Consider the following 12,500-nt stretch of genomic DNA (forward strand, 5'->3'; position numbering starts at 1 on the left):
ACAGAAGGAAACCAGCAATTCCATATTCAGTCATTCATTTCTCTTTCCACTCTACACTCCAATCTCCAGCATACAAGTGTGCTTCAGTCTCTTTTCCACAGTGAATTTCTTCTTCCAACTACAAACATGCCTACTTACTTCAGTTTTCACACAAATGTCTAGTGGCTAACTCGAACAAATACATTTGGCATTCTTGTCATAAAGCTGTGTGACACAGCACTGCAACAAATCTTGCAAAGATCAGTACAACACAGATATTAGTAACAAACAAAATTGGAACAAAAGCACCAAAGCAGTAAATCCACACTAAGAGGAACCAGTCCGTAGGATAATAGCATAAAATAACTTTTAATCGCATCCACTTTAAAAACAGTGCCAGGTCCTTCATTGACCAGAAAGGACTTGAAACCACATCCAAAGAAAAAACAAAATTAAAATCGAGCGCTTTCGCTTGGCTCGGCTCAATACCAAGCTTTATCAAGATGGATTATACACTAGAAAGGAACCATTTATATAACTCTCCTCCAAACATGTGACTACAGAACACAATTAAATTTTAAAGCTATAATCAATTTAAGAATATCGCAGGATTTTTTAATGACAAAATCATGAATTAGCGTTTATATTTAATGTGCCATACTGGCCTGGCTACACCAATTAATTCACTGTAACACACTCCATAAAAATTTTTGCAAAAATAAAAATGAAAACTTAAACTAAAAAATTCTTATGCTAAAAAAGTTCATTTTACAGAACATACATTGCTCTGATCCTTGTTTATACATCACAACTTCCTATTAATAAATATGCGCACAAGAATGTGTAGATTAATGTTCTTAAAAACGCAAAATATAAAATATATATAGGTATTCACCAGAACCTATATCTAACCATTAAAAATAACAAATAGTGTATGAAATATATTTAAATAAACAAGAACATATTTAAAAATCAAAACAAATTTTATAAACAAATTCTGGATGGAATTCATCTACTGTTCATATCTTGTTCAGAGATATTACCTACAGTTTTTATTAGTCATGTTTGCCTGAAGAATCATGTGTTCTGCCTTCACCAACATGTTCTCCAGCATCTGTTAAATGCTTCATCATCCATGGTGAATGAGAAGTCCAGCATTGCCAACAAACATTTCTATGCCCAAACAAGCAAGATGTAAGCAAAGACTTGCAAAATCCATGCATACTATTCTGTTCCCCATACTTATGAATACTGAGAGAATGCAGTGTACCCAAGTAAACTGCCAAACATGCAAGAATGGTCATACTCATAAAATACAATTACACAGCATGAAACCTGCAGGTTTATTAACAAAGTCCTAAACCCAGCAGCAAAGAAAGAAAAATAAAGCTCTTAGCAGGATAAAACAAATCAAGTGTGCTAGCCAAATTTCTAGAGTCAGTGCGTCATTAAAGAACTCATTAAGAGGACCACTAGAGGAATATAATCTCAAAAGCCCACAGAAGTACTAGCAGAAAAAGGAAGCACATCAAGTCAAGCAGAATAAGAAACATGGATCTATAGCTCACAAGTTAAATTATGACATCCATTTACTGAATGTGTAGTTGCCATGTTTTCCCAATGTCTCTGTGAGGTTTGTCCATGGACTTGTGCTTCTTTTCACCTGCCCTTATACATACTGGTTGAATTAGCTAATATAATTAATTAAAGTTACCAATACATAACCACAGTATACACAAACTCACCCCCATACACACATAACTTTGGATAGTATACATACACACATGTTTGTGTGTGTGTGTGTGTGTGTGTGTGTGTGTGTGTGTGTGTGTGTGTGGAACAGGGACATCTATCTATATAATATACACACCAATGCATAACTAGATGTGTGTGTGTAAGCATAAATATATATGTTTTCACACACAGGGAGAGAGAGAGGGAGATGTGTGCATGTATTTCTGTATGTATACATACACGCATATATATACCACGCACACACGGTATATGTATGTATTATCATTCGAGCGAATCTCATTTGACTGAATCTTAAATGTTTGGAACCATTTGACTGAGTTTACAAAAAGTGTATAACTGTACAGAAAGTATGTGATGATGTGATTTATGATCATATGAGCTAGTAATGAAGTGAGTCTAGGTGATTATGAGTGGACTGGCAGTGCCCCCAATCATGACACAACCCCAAATGTGCAGATTTTTGTGTTTGTGGGCTAATACTGATTCACTCTGTCGGGTGTTTTTTTTTTTTTCTTTTGTCCATGGTTGTGTGATTCTGAAGTTAGTATATATTTATTTATTTACTTTATTTTATGTTTTTGCTGACCAGGTTAGACCCTCATTTTAGAAAAGACCCAAGGTGATATTTATACTACTAGGAGAAAAATCCAAAAATTGTTACAGATTTTAAATATTGTTCTTACAAATTTGAAAAGTTGCTAGAATAACAGGATTTGTTTTAGCATGCATTTACTGAAGGATATGAAGTCTGAAACTCTGACTGTAATCCTCAGTAACTTGCCAGAAAACTGAAAACTTTATGAGGAACAGACCAAAAATATGAGGCAAAAGTCTGACATTTTGCAAAGTCTGGACAGTTGATTGGTAGTGTGCGTGTGTTTTTTTGCCAGTGTGTTCACATAGACTCATTATCCTTTATATAGTGTAATTGTACATTTAAAGAGCAAAGAAACACAATCAAAGGCTCTACATAGTCTCAGTGAAAAAAACAGGATCATCCACAATACAAATTGTTATTCCACAGTTCGTTGAACTCCAAAAGTACTGAAATACACTGAAAAATTCCAGTATTAACAGAGTATAAAATACAGGTGGAGTGTATTGAAAAAAACGTCACAATACCAACTGTTTAAGTGCTTTCGTTACCACAGCTAGGGACATCAAGTGGTTTCCTGCCCACTTGGTTTTAATGTTTGTCATTTCAGACATGAACAGCAAGAGATTCCATGGAAACACAAATTCAAGTAAATTAAAGAATACCTTGTAAATTAGTATATGTGTATTATCTTTCTTCAACAGAATACTGAACATTTCTTTCAAAAGCATTGTTCAGTCATAATAGTAAAAAAGCAATTTACTCCTTCTGTGGTTTATGAGTTCTAGTGACACTGTGAAGGTCGAGCTGGTTTCCTGCATGTTGTTATTGTGTATTACAATGGCATTCATTTAGGAGAAAGCTGAGGTTTTAGGTATGACAGTACATACTGCTATAACATTTCAATAAAGTGATTCAGGTACTTACAGCTAAAAGTAAAGGTATGGGCTTAACAGCATGCTGACTGGAACTCACTAGCAGGTCTGTTTGAGGCATCCTTTCCTGTGATTAACTTTGTCTCATGAACTTAAACCTGTTAGTATGAGTTTGTTCACAGAGAAGTCAGGACCTGGAACCATCAGCAGTCATTAGCATCCCTTCCTCATCAAAACTTTTGTTAACGACCACCCTGCCAGGTTTACTGTTCAGATATTTACTGATTTTTTTCCCATAATTTATTTATTTATTTATTCATTCAGTGTTTGGTAACTAGGTGGATGGGCTGGTACAAGACATATTCCAGCTACTACCCCTGCCATGCTGTAATATAAATGCACTGCAAGCAGCAAGTGTTACATGGATTTACTGTTGCCGCGGTGGTGCAGCAGTTAGCATTGTCAGCTCACAGCAAGAGGTTCTTCGGTTCGATTCTCGGCTGGAGTTCCTTCTGTGCGGAGTCTGCATGTCCTTCCCTGTGGCTGAATGATCTTTAAAGACATGCAGGTAGGTGCATGTGGGTGTATCTTCCATGAAGGTTGGACGTTGGGCTGGCAACTCGGCACCGTAAAATTCCACTGCCAATCAATCTGCGGACTGGTGATCCGCTGTGGTGACCCCTAACTGGGAAAAGCCGAAAGACATATTAAACTGGTATGCACTGGTAACAGTGATGAGATGTAAATACAGAATTCCAGTGAATATGGATAAACATCAAACTGTATGCAATACTTACAAATTGTACAACTTGTGGAGAGCACTAAAAAGAGTTTGCGTGGGTAAATAAGTGATATGAGAATTTAATAACATGAGAAGCAAAGCAATCGCTGGGGTAATATGTTTTTAGTTTGCCAGCATTTCTGAAGCAGTTGCATTTGTACTCATGTGCCATATGTTCTTATGGCTTAAAGTAGGGCTGGTTATCCAAAACTTTAAGTTTCATTGGTAGTGAGTTCTGAAAACAGCTAAAGAGAATGTGGAATGTTTAATTTCAGTGAATTATTGCACTGCAGGCAGTAGGTGTAATCATGCACTGAAAGCTTATTAGCACAGGGCAGTATCTTTCATTTAAGTTTAACAGTGAAGGTGATGCGCAAGTATGAAGTTCTGGCAGCAGCTAGGTGCCATGAAGTCCTTAGACTACAGATACAGTGGTGTTCAATAGAAATGGATTAGTAAATGCATCTGAAAATGTTGTTTTCTCTCCCCCTCTCGAGATGGGGACATCCCCTTCGATGCTCGATGAGCTGCTTGTAAAACAGTATTGAGAGGGATTTTTATTAAGAAAGCTACTTATCTTAAAAAATTCAACAAAGCTCAGGAGGACAAATTAAGATCAGAAATAAAGACCCTGGATGATAAGCTTCTAGAGAGATTCTCCCCTGAGCTAGAAAAATAATTGTTTATCAAACAAAAAGACCTGCTGGAAATCCAGCATTCCAATTTTTCACTTCTGGAGCTCATATATATTGCCAAATACTCTGAATCCTTACAAATACCATCCAAAGCTCTTGCTAGGCTGATAAACTGTTCGCCCCAAACCCCAAGAATTACACTTATAAGACATTGTAATACTCTTTATAACTCAAATACACAAATCATTCAATTATTCCATCAAATCTATAGAGATTTGCATGCTTCTAACACCTCAGCTCCTTCCCAAAGTGAAATGAGGGAATTACTATCCAACCTTTCTTTCCCTAAACTATCTAGGTCTCAGGAAACCAACCTCTCAACCCCAATTAAGATTTCAGAGATCCACGAGGCCATTGACAATCTTAAACTAGGCAAAGCTCCCGGCCCTGATGGGTTTACCTCTGAGTTTTACAAAACTTTCAAAACTAATCTGGCTCCCATTTTGCTTCAACTTTATGAGCATATTATACTAAGTGGAATCTCTGACAAATATATTAATCACTCGAAAACTATTTTAATTCCTAAAAACTCCCTAGACACCTCTAACCTAAACTACTACAGACCAATCTCTATCATGAATGTGGATATTAAAATCATTACTACTATCCTGGCTAATAGACTTAAAAAGATGATACAAAGTCTAATCTCCCCAGAACAATCAGGATTCACGTCCAACAGACATACCTGGGATAATTCTCCAACTCTAGAGTTTATGCTAAACATTACTAAAAGGGAAAGAAACCCTATCTATGCTTGGGTAATAGACGCCAGCAAAGCCTTTGATAGGGTTAATTGGGACTTTCTATTCTTGGTTTTATCATTTTTTAATATCCCCTCTGATTTTATCAATATTATTAAAACACTATATCACAGCGCATACACAAGACTATATATTAATGGCCAATACTCTCAACCAATAAAAATTGCAAATGGCACCCGACAAGGGTGTCCTCTCTCTCCTCTTTTATTTAACCTTTATCTTGAACCTCTCTTTCTACTTCTATCTCAACAACCACACCATTCTATCCCTATGTTTTATAAAACCAAGATTAGCCTGACTGCTTTTGCAGATGATTTGAATCTTTACTTTGAACACCCAATGTCTGACATGGGAAAACTAGAAAGATCTTTGAACTTCTTTGCTGATATAGCAGGGTACCAAATAAATAAATCCTTTATTTTCCCGATCAATCCCCTCGCACATAGAAACTATCTATTCCCTGATATGGCCTGCCGTGTAGAGTACTCCATTAAGTATTTAGGGATTCACTATGATCACACCTCTACGTCTATTCTTCAATCCAAGCCATCTCAAGTATGGTCTTCCATCTCCCGAGATATCTTAAGATGGCAAAAACTGAATCTCCCTATGCTTGCTAAAACCTCTATCATTAAAATGAACGTCTTTCCCAAACTTCTTTACCTATTAAACTCCTCGCTTTCCTCCTCCCCCATCTCGAGCTTTAACAAAATTCATAAAGCTTTTGCCAAATTTATATGGCACCCTAAATCCGTTAGAGTCTCCTACCAAAGGCTTACATTACCGAAAAAAATGGGGGGATTGGCTATGCCCAACCTTCTTCTATATTATAAAATCATTCAAGCAAACAGAATTTACACAATTGCTAACTATCAACCAAATTCCTCTAGTTGGTCTCCACTATGGGTTAAGTTATGGTATAACTATTCTTATGCCAATACTCTTAACCCTAAAGCATTACCTTTTGTGGATAAATTCTATTTTAAAAAATTAAACCTACACCCCACTCTTAAGGGACTAATAAAAACCTTTCAAGATTTATTTCGAGACATCAAACTAGAGAATGCCCTTCTCCTATTTCAACCATTCCACCTTAACCCTAATATAACTTTGAGCAATAAATTGATCAATCTGGATAATCTCCCTCTAATTAAAAACCTTACCTTATGGGATATACAGAAACATAACCCTTTATCCTTAACTGATCTACTAACGACGCTGGGTCTCCCTAAAAAATATGTCTCTATTTTGAGACAAATTAGAGAAATAACCCAATCTATAATTAGTAAATTCCCAAGTACAGCTGAGGAACAGAAACAGGTATACTCTTTACTTCAAGTTTTATCTTACAAAAAAACATGACCTCATTAGCCTATAAAGCTTTTTCCGACTTCATCAATCAAGGGAAAATAGTTTTTGTGGAATACTGGGATTCCCAAGATGTTAGCCTCATGAGGAATCAGAAGAACCAGGCCATTAAACATACTCTTATGTTCTCACCATATAAAAAGCTTCTTTATACACAATTCATGATTATAAACAACTTACACCTTACCCCAGTCCACTTAAACAAATTTGATCCTAATCAATCTCTCGCATGCGCCTGTTGTTCCTACCCACATGCTGATATTATACATATTATGTGGTTTTGTAAATACGCTCACAACATTTGGTGTTCACTTAACGTCCGCCTAGAGAAAATGGGATACCATAAATCCACACTCTCCTGGGAAATGGCTCTTCTGCATATCACAAACACTCATATGCCCAAAATCAAACTACATGCTCTGATTACTATCTGTCTCCTGATTAAATTTTATATAACTAAACATTGGCTGGATTGTACTAAACTTAGGGGGAAAGATTTTAAGGTAATAGCTATCCAGTACATTAGGTCCCATAAATTGTTAGTAACTAATCCTCACAAGCGGATTTATTTTCAGAAACTGTGGGACTTCATCTTTTTACTCTTATCAGATGACTAGTAATCTCTCTGTACTAATTACTCACTGTATCCCCCTAACTCCCATTAATAGGAAGGTATGAAAAAATGTTGTTGAATGTTGTTGAATTTGTAGTATATCAAATGCTATTTCTTCTCTCCATTTGGTTTCTTGACGGATATGATTCATCTGACTCTTGAAAAGTTTGGCACATTGTATATTCGTTTATTTGCACTTGAACCTTCTGTATCTTCTCTGTAGGTTTTTTGTATCCAAATGTCGTACATGTTCTTGTATATTTTGATAGATTTTGATATGAATAAATAAAATTGTGTTTTAAAAAAAAAGAAAATGTTGTTTTCTGTTGTGTGAAGTAACATAATACTATGAACTGAACAAGATACAATGATGAGATGTGTATTTTGTGTCCGGGAATTTATATATTAATAACAAGAAGCCATCGGGCCTCTAAACTAAGGAGGTTAGCAATAATGTCAGCAATTGTACTTTGGAAGTTCTCATTGCTGTCTGGTTTTGAAAAAAAAAATGTTTTTTTTCTAACAGAAGTCCAGGATATTTTCTGTTGTTTAGAAACTGGTAGCAAAGTACCATATGGGTCAGTGATGTGTGCAGTGTTTACTTTAGCAAGTATTTTGGGTGTCTTAAGCAGCAGAACTGTTGATTCTGTAGTGCCAATTTTAAGTTTGCTGCAACTGAGTCACCCTGATTTATGTGTTACTGTAAAAGCAATGTCATCTGCATATAGGGTTATGTTAAGATGAGAAATATCCCAGGCAAGGCTATTAATATACAGAGACACAGAGAGAGAGAGAGAGAGAGAGAGAGAGAGAGAGAGAGGGAGTAGGGTAAGATGGAGCCCAATGGAACTCCTTGGGATAGGTATCCAGTGGTACAGAGTTTGTTTTAGGTTGGAAACTACATGAATTCTGCTACCTATCTAGTTTTTGAACCAGATGATGATCTGGGGTAAAAATCTATAGTCATAAAATATAATACACCAACAGTTTTTAAGTATGTATTTTTTTAAGCTTATACTATCATTGATAGTTTCTGTTAGAACAGTTTTAATACCATTCTGCCTCTTTGTTTACTTCCATTTCTGTTTTGTGCTAAGCAGCTGTAAACCATCTCTGTCATCTGCTGCTGCCAACTGGTCTTCCTCCTATACTTATCTCTGCCCTCTGTGGCAGTCAGTGTACCTTTAAGGTAGGGAGAGGATCACTTTACAAGAAATACATCTTATATATTCATGCAGCTGTGGGGGTAGCGTGCTGAAGGGAACTGCATCATTCACATCTCCTGGTGGGCATACTGCTTTACTGTGCAATGCTGGGGGAAGGGGTATTTGTCTGCACAGTATCGGGGCATGAAGATGCAGATTAATATCACTAAGGCCTATAAACACTTCCCCTTACAACCACAAGGTATATACCGCCTCCTTGACATGATAAAATCCCAGTACATAAGTGTGTATATTTATGCCTTCTGACAGGAGTAATTTTTGCACTGAGTTCAGTTCCTGTAACTCAGTCTTGGAGAAAGATGCTAACCTCAAACCACTTAATCCATCCCTTCCTAAGACCACTTCAAAATCCACCTCCATTCCAAATTCACATTACAGTCTGTGCAGAGGACATGTCGCACATGCCCCCTGTCATCACCATGATGCCAAATTCTAACAAAAGTAAGCTTCACTGAAAATTTGCTTACTACAGTGTGGTACATTCCAGTACCATAATTCTATCATCATTGCTGCCTTTAATTTGAAATTATGTTGTGTCATACTGTGCTCACCAGAACTGTTGTCTCAGTTTGTAATTATAATTTCTTGTACACATTACTTGAACTTTCTGTCCCATGGACATCCTAATTGACAGTAGATTTTCTTTATTAGCAGTTAATGTTTTAGAGTTAGGATTATTGTTCCTATGCAGCATAAGCAACCAATAATGTGATATTTTGTCATTTGTATCAAGCATAACATTCATTTTCTCTATCTTATTTTTGGGAGTCATTCTCTGGTAAATAATAATTAAATATTATACATGCACATTTATCAAAAAGTTCTTCATCCAGATTTCCTTTTCAGAAGTCCTAATTCATTTCCAGTTCTTCAAGCATTTCCTCATGTGTACTGCCTGGAACACTGTAGAACACGTCAGTAAGCACATTTTTAGCATTCATATCAGGCTCCCTTAATTATCAGGTGGTGCTTTACAAACATCTGAATTCTACAGATGTTTTGATTCATATCCCATCTGACCTCTTCAAAAGTACCAAAATGCAATCTCTTTCCTGTTTTAATCTTTTCGAAGATGTGGAACTAAGCATTTTTTTCTTATTATAAATATTTCTTTCTGCCTACCTTGACCTAATTGTTAACAACAGAAATAAGTTATCTAACAGAGATGCTTTTTTAATTCTTCTTTTATTTCATTTTGCATCTACTTCATTTGTTGATATTATCTTATATGGCCATGTTGATTCGGTTCACCAGTGTCAACTACCAGTGTGTGTGAAGAGTAACCGTTCCACATTTCGTACTGTTGTACAGTGTCACATTTCTCTGCTAATCTACTCACATTGCATGCCGTGGTATTTTAAAGTAGTCTTCATATTAACAATATGAAGCAAGCAGAATATTGCTCTTCCTGCCAACTGATTATTACATATTGTTACTGACATTAACTGTCCTTTTCTGTTAGAAAAAATCCTACAGCTCAGGAATATTGAGAATATGCAGAAAGGTTCTACTACTGCTGACAAGAAACTATAGGTAGTAAATGCCTGCTTTAATAACAAGATGCGTGCAGAGATATAAACAATAGTGAATTCTACAGAAAATTGTCTTGTTTCTCAGCACAAAAGTGCAGATGTCTAGTAGCTCTAGCAGATCTGCATTCTCTCACTCTGCTTCATGTGCAAATGAAGAACCTCAGCCTACATCTCAATCAGGAAACTTACCAGATGTTTTACACATCAAGGTGAGGAACATCGTTTTTGACAGTTGTGTGGAAATCCTCACAAATATGTATGGCATTACTGCCTGTATTCACCTTCCCCATTTTTGAATAGCGACTCAGTGTCTGCTTCCTTGTCCCTTTCCAATTTGCTGATATAGAGAGCACCACCTTGCAGATAGCTGGCACTGTCTCAATTTGCTCACATGACCGTAACGTAACCACATACTAAGAACGATAACATGTTATACCATTTGAGTGATACAACTTTTTTCCTGCACAGCTTCACTTTCCACAACCTTCCCCCATCCCTTTCTTGCTCTGTGTCAATCAACTCCGAACCTCTATAATTACTTAAGCTGCACCATTGCTTCAGGCAGTACCGTTCATACCCCATTTCACAAAGTGGTGTTTTTTCAAGCCGTACTTGAAACTTTCACCTTGAAGATGTCACTTACGTTCCTTCCTCCAGATTCCCCTCTCTCTCTGGCTAAATTCCAAAGCCTATTCCATCTTGACAACCTCACTGCTTATGTGGAATCCTTTAAAGCCAAATTCTATGCACATGTAAATAGCAGCATAGATGCATCTGTTGCCTTCAAAAGTAAGTACAATGCCAAATGTAAAACTAAGCCCCTATGGTGGAACTGTAATATAAACAGTCTGTACAATAAATGGGAAAAAAAAATTCCAGTGTACACAAAGATAAATTTTACTCTCAGAATACTAATAATGCTCTGTCTAAATTTAACAAAGGAATCCAGATCCTGATCATATCAACCAAAGCCAGATATGAGGTAAAAATAGACACCCAAGTGAAGCCTAACTGCACAGCCTTTTCTAACTATGCTAGAAATGTCAGAAACAATATCAAGCAATTCATCGATCTAACAGTAAAGAATAACACATACTCGGATCTAGAAGACATAGCCAATATTCTAGCAGACAAATTTAGTTGAGACCACTCCCCTCTCCCCTTCTATATTCTTAGACCACATACCTCCATTTAGACCTCCATCAAATCTCGTAAGAATGTCCTTAAGGTGCTATTCAAGGTGAAGAGCACTGTTTTAGGTGGCTGTATGACATACAAGGCTGCCTACTGGTTAGCTTGAAACATGAATTAAACCCCCCCACAGAGGCTATTTAATATCAACCTCCAAACAGGGTTTGTGTCAGATGAATGGAGAACAGCAACAGTCATCTCCCTGCACAAAACTGGGGTGTCAAGAGCACTGGGTAATTATAGATCCACAAGTCTGACATTCATCTGTATGGTTATGTAAAGGATCGTTATAGAATTAATAAATAAGGACATGGGTAACATACAGACTCTTAACTCAGCCCAATTCAGATTCATCAGATTCATCAAGGACAGATCCACACTACTTAACTTAATCAACTTCTTCAAGAAGGTTACTGAAGTGAGGGCGTGGCCAAGGATGAACACAGGATAGCAGCAGATTTCTTCAGCTCCACCAATTTCATTACATTGACAGGAATTAATTACTTAAAAAATTAATTCTTGAAGTAATTTTCTTTCTAAATATGTTTGTTTTATATAGTTCTTGAACTATATCTAAAAAAGAAAGGAAATCTTAATAATATTCCTGTCAGAAATTACTTTGGAAATTTTCCTGTCAGTTTATCAGTCTGAAATGAGTTCCAGTAAGACAAATTCTCAAGACTCCAGCATCAAGAAAGAACTTCAGTCTCTGATAATTATAGTCCAGCAACTTACTGCTAAGATGGATAAAATGGATACTAAAATAGACACTTTCATAGAAAAAACTACAAAACAAATAGACTTGTTACATATGGACCTGCAACAACAGAAGATTCAGATGACAGGCATAGAAGAAGCTGTGAATGACATGGAAAATAAAATACAAGAACAGGAAATCAACATTGAGTTTCTGCTGAAACAAAATACACATTTACAAACAAAGCTGGATGACCTGGAAAATAGATCTAGGCAATAACATTAGGATTTTTGGACTGCCAGAAAATATTGAAGGTAACAATATTACTTCTTTTTAACAACATGGCTCCCTAAAACTTTAGATTTACCAGAAGCATTCTCTTTTGGTATCGAAGAGCACATAGATCTATAGCTAATACTAACTCTAACAAAA

The sequence above is a fragment of the Protopterus annectens genome, chromosome 3.part0 (genome assembly GCF_019279795.1).
Source record: "Protopterus annectens isolate FY-2018-M chromosome 3.part0, PAN1.0, whole genome shotgun sequence".
Taxonomy (NCBI): domain Eukaryota; kingdom Metazoa; phylum Chordata; order Ceratodontiformes; family Protopteridae; genus Protopterus; species Protopterus annectens.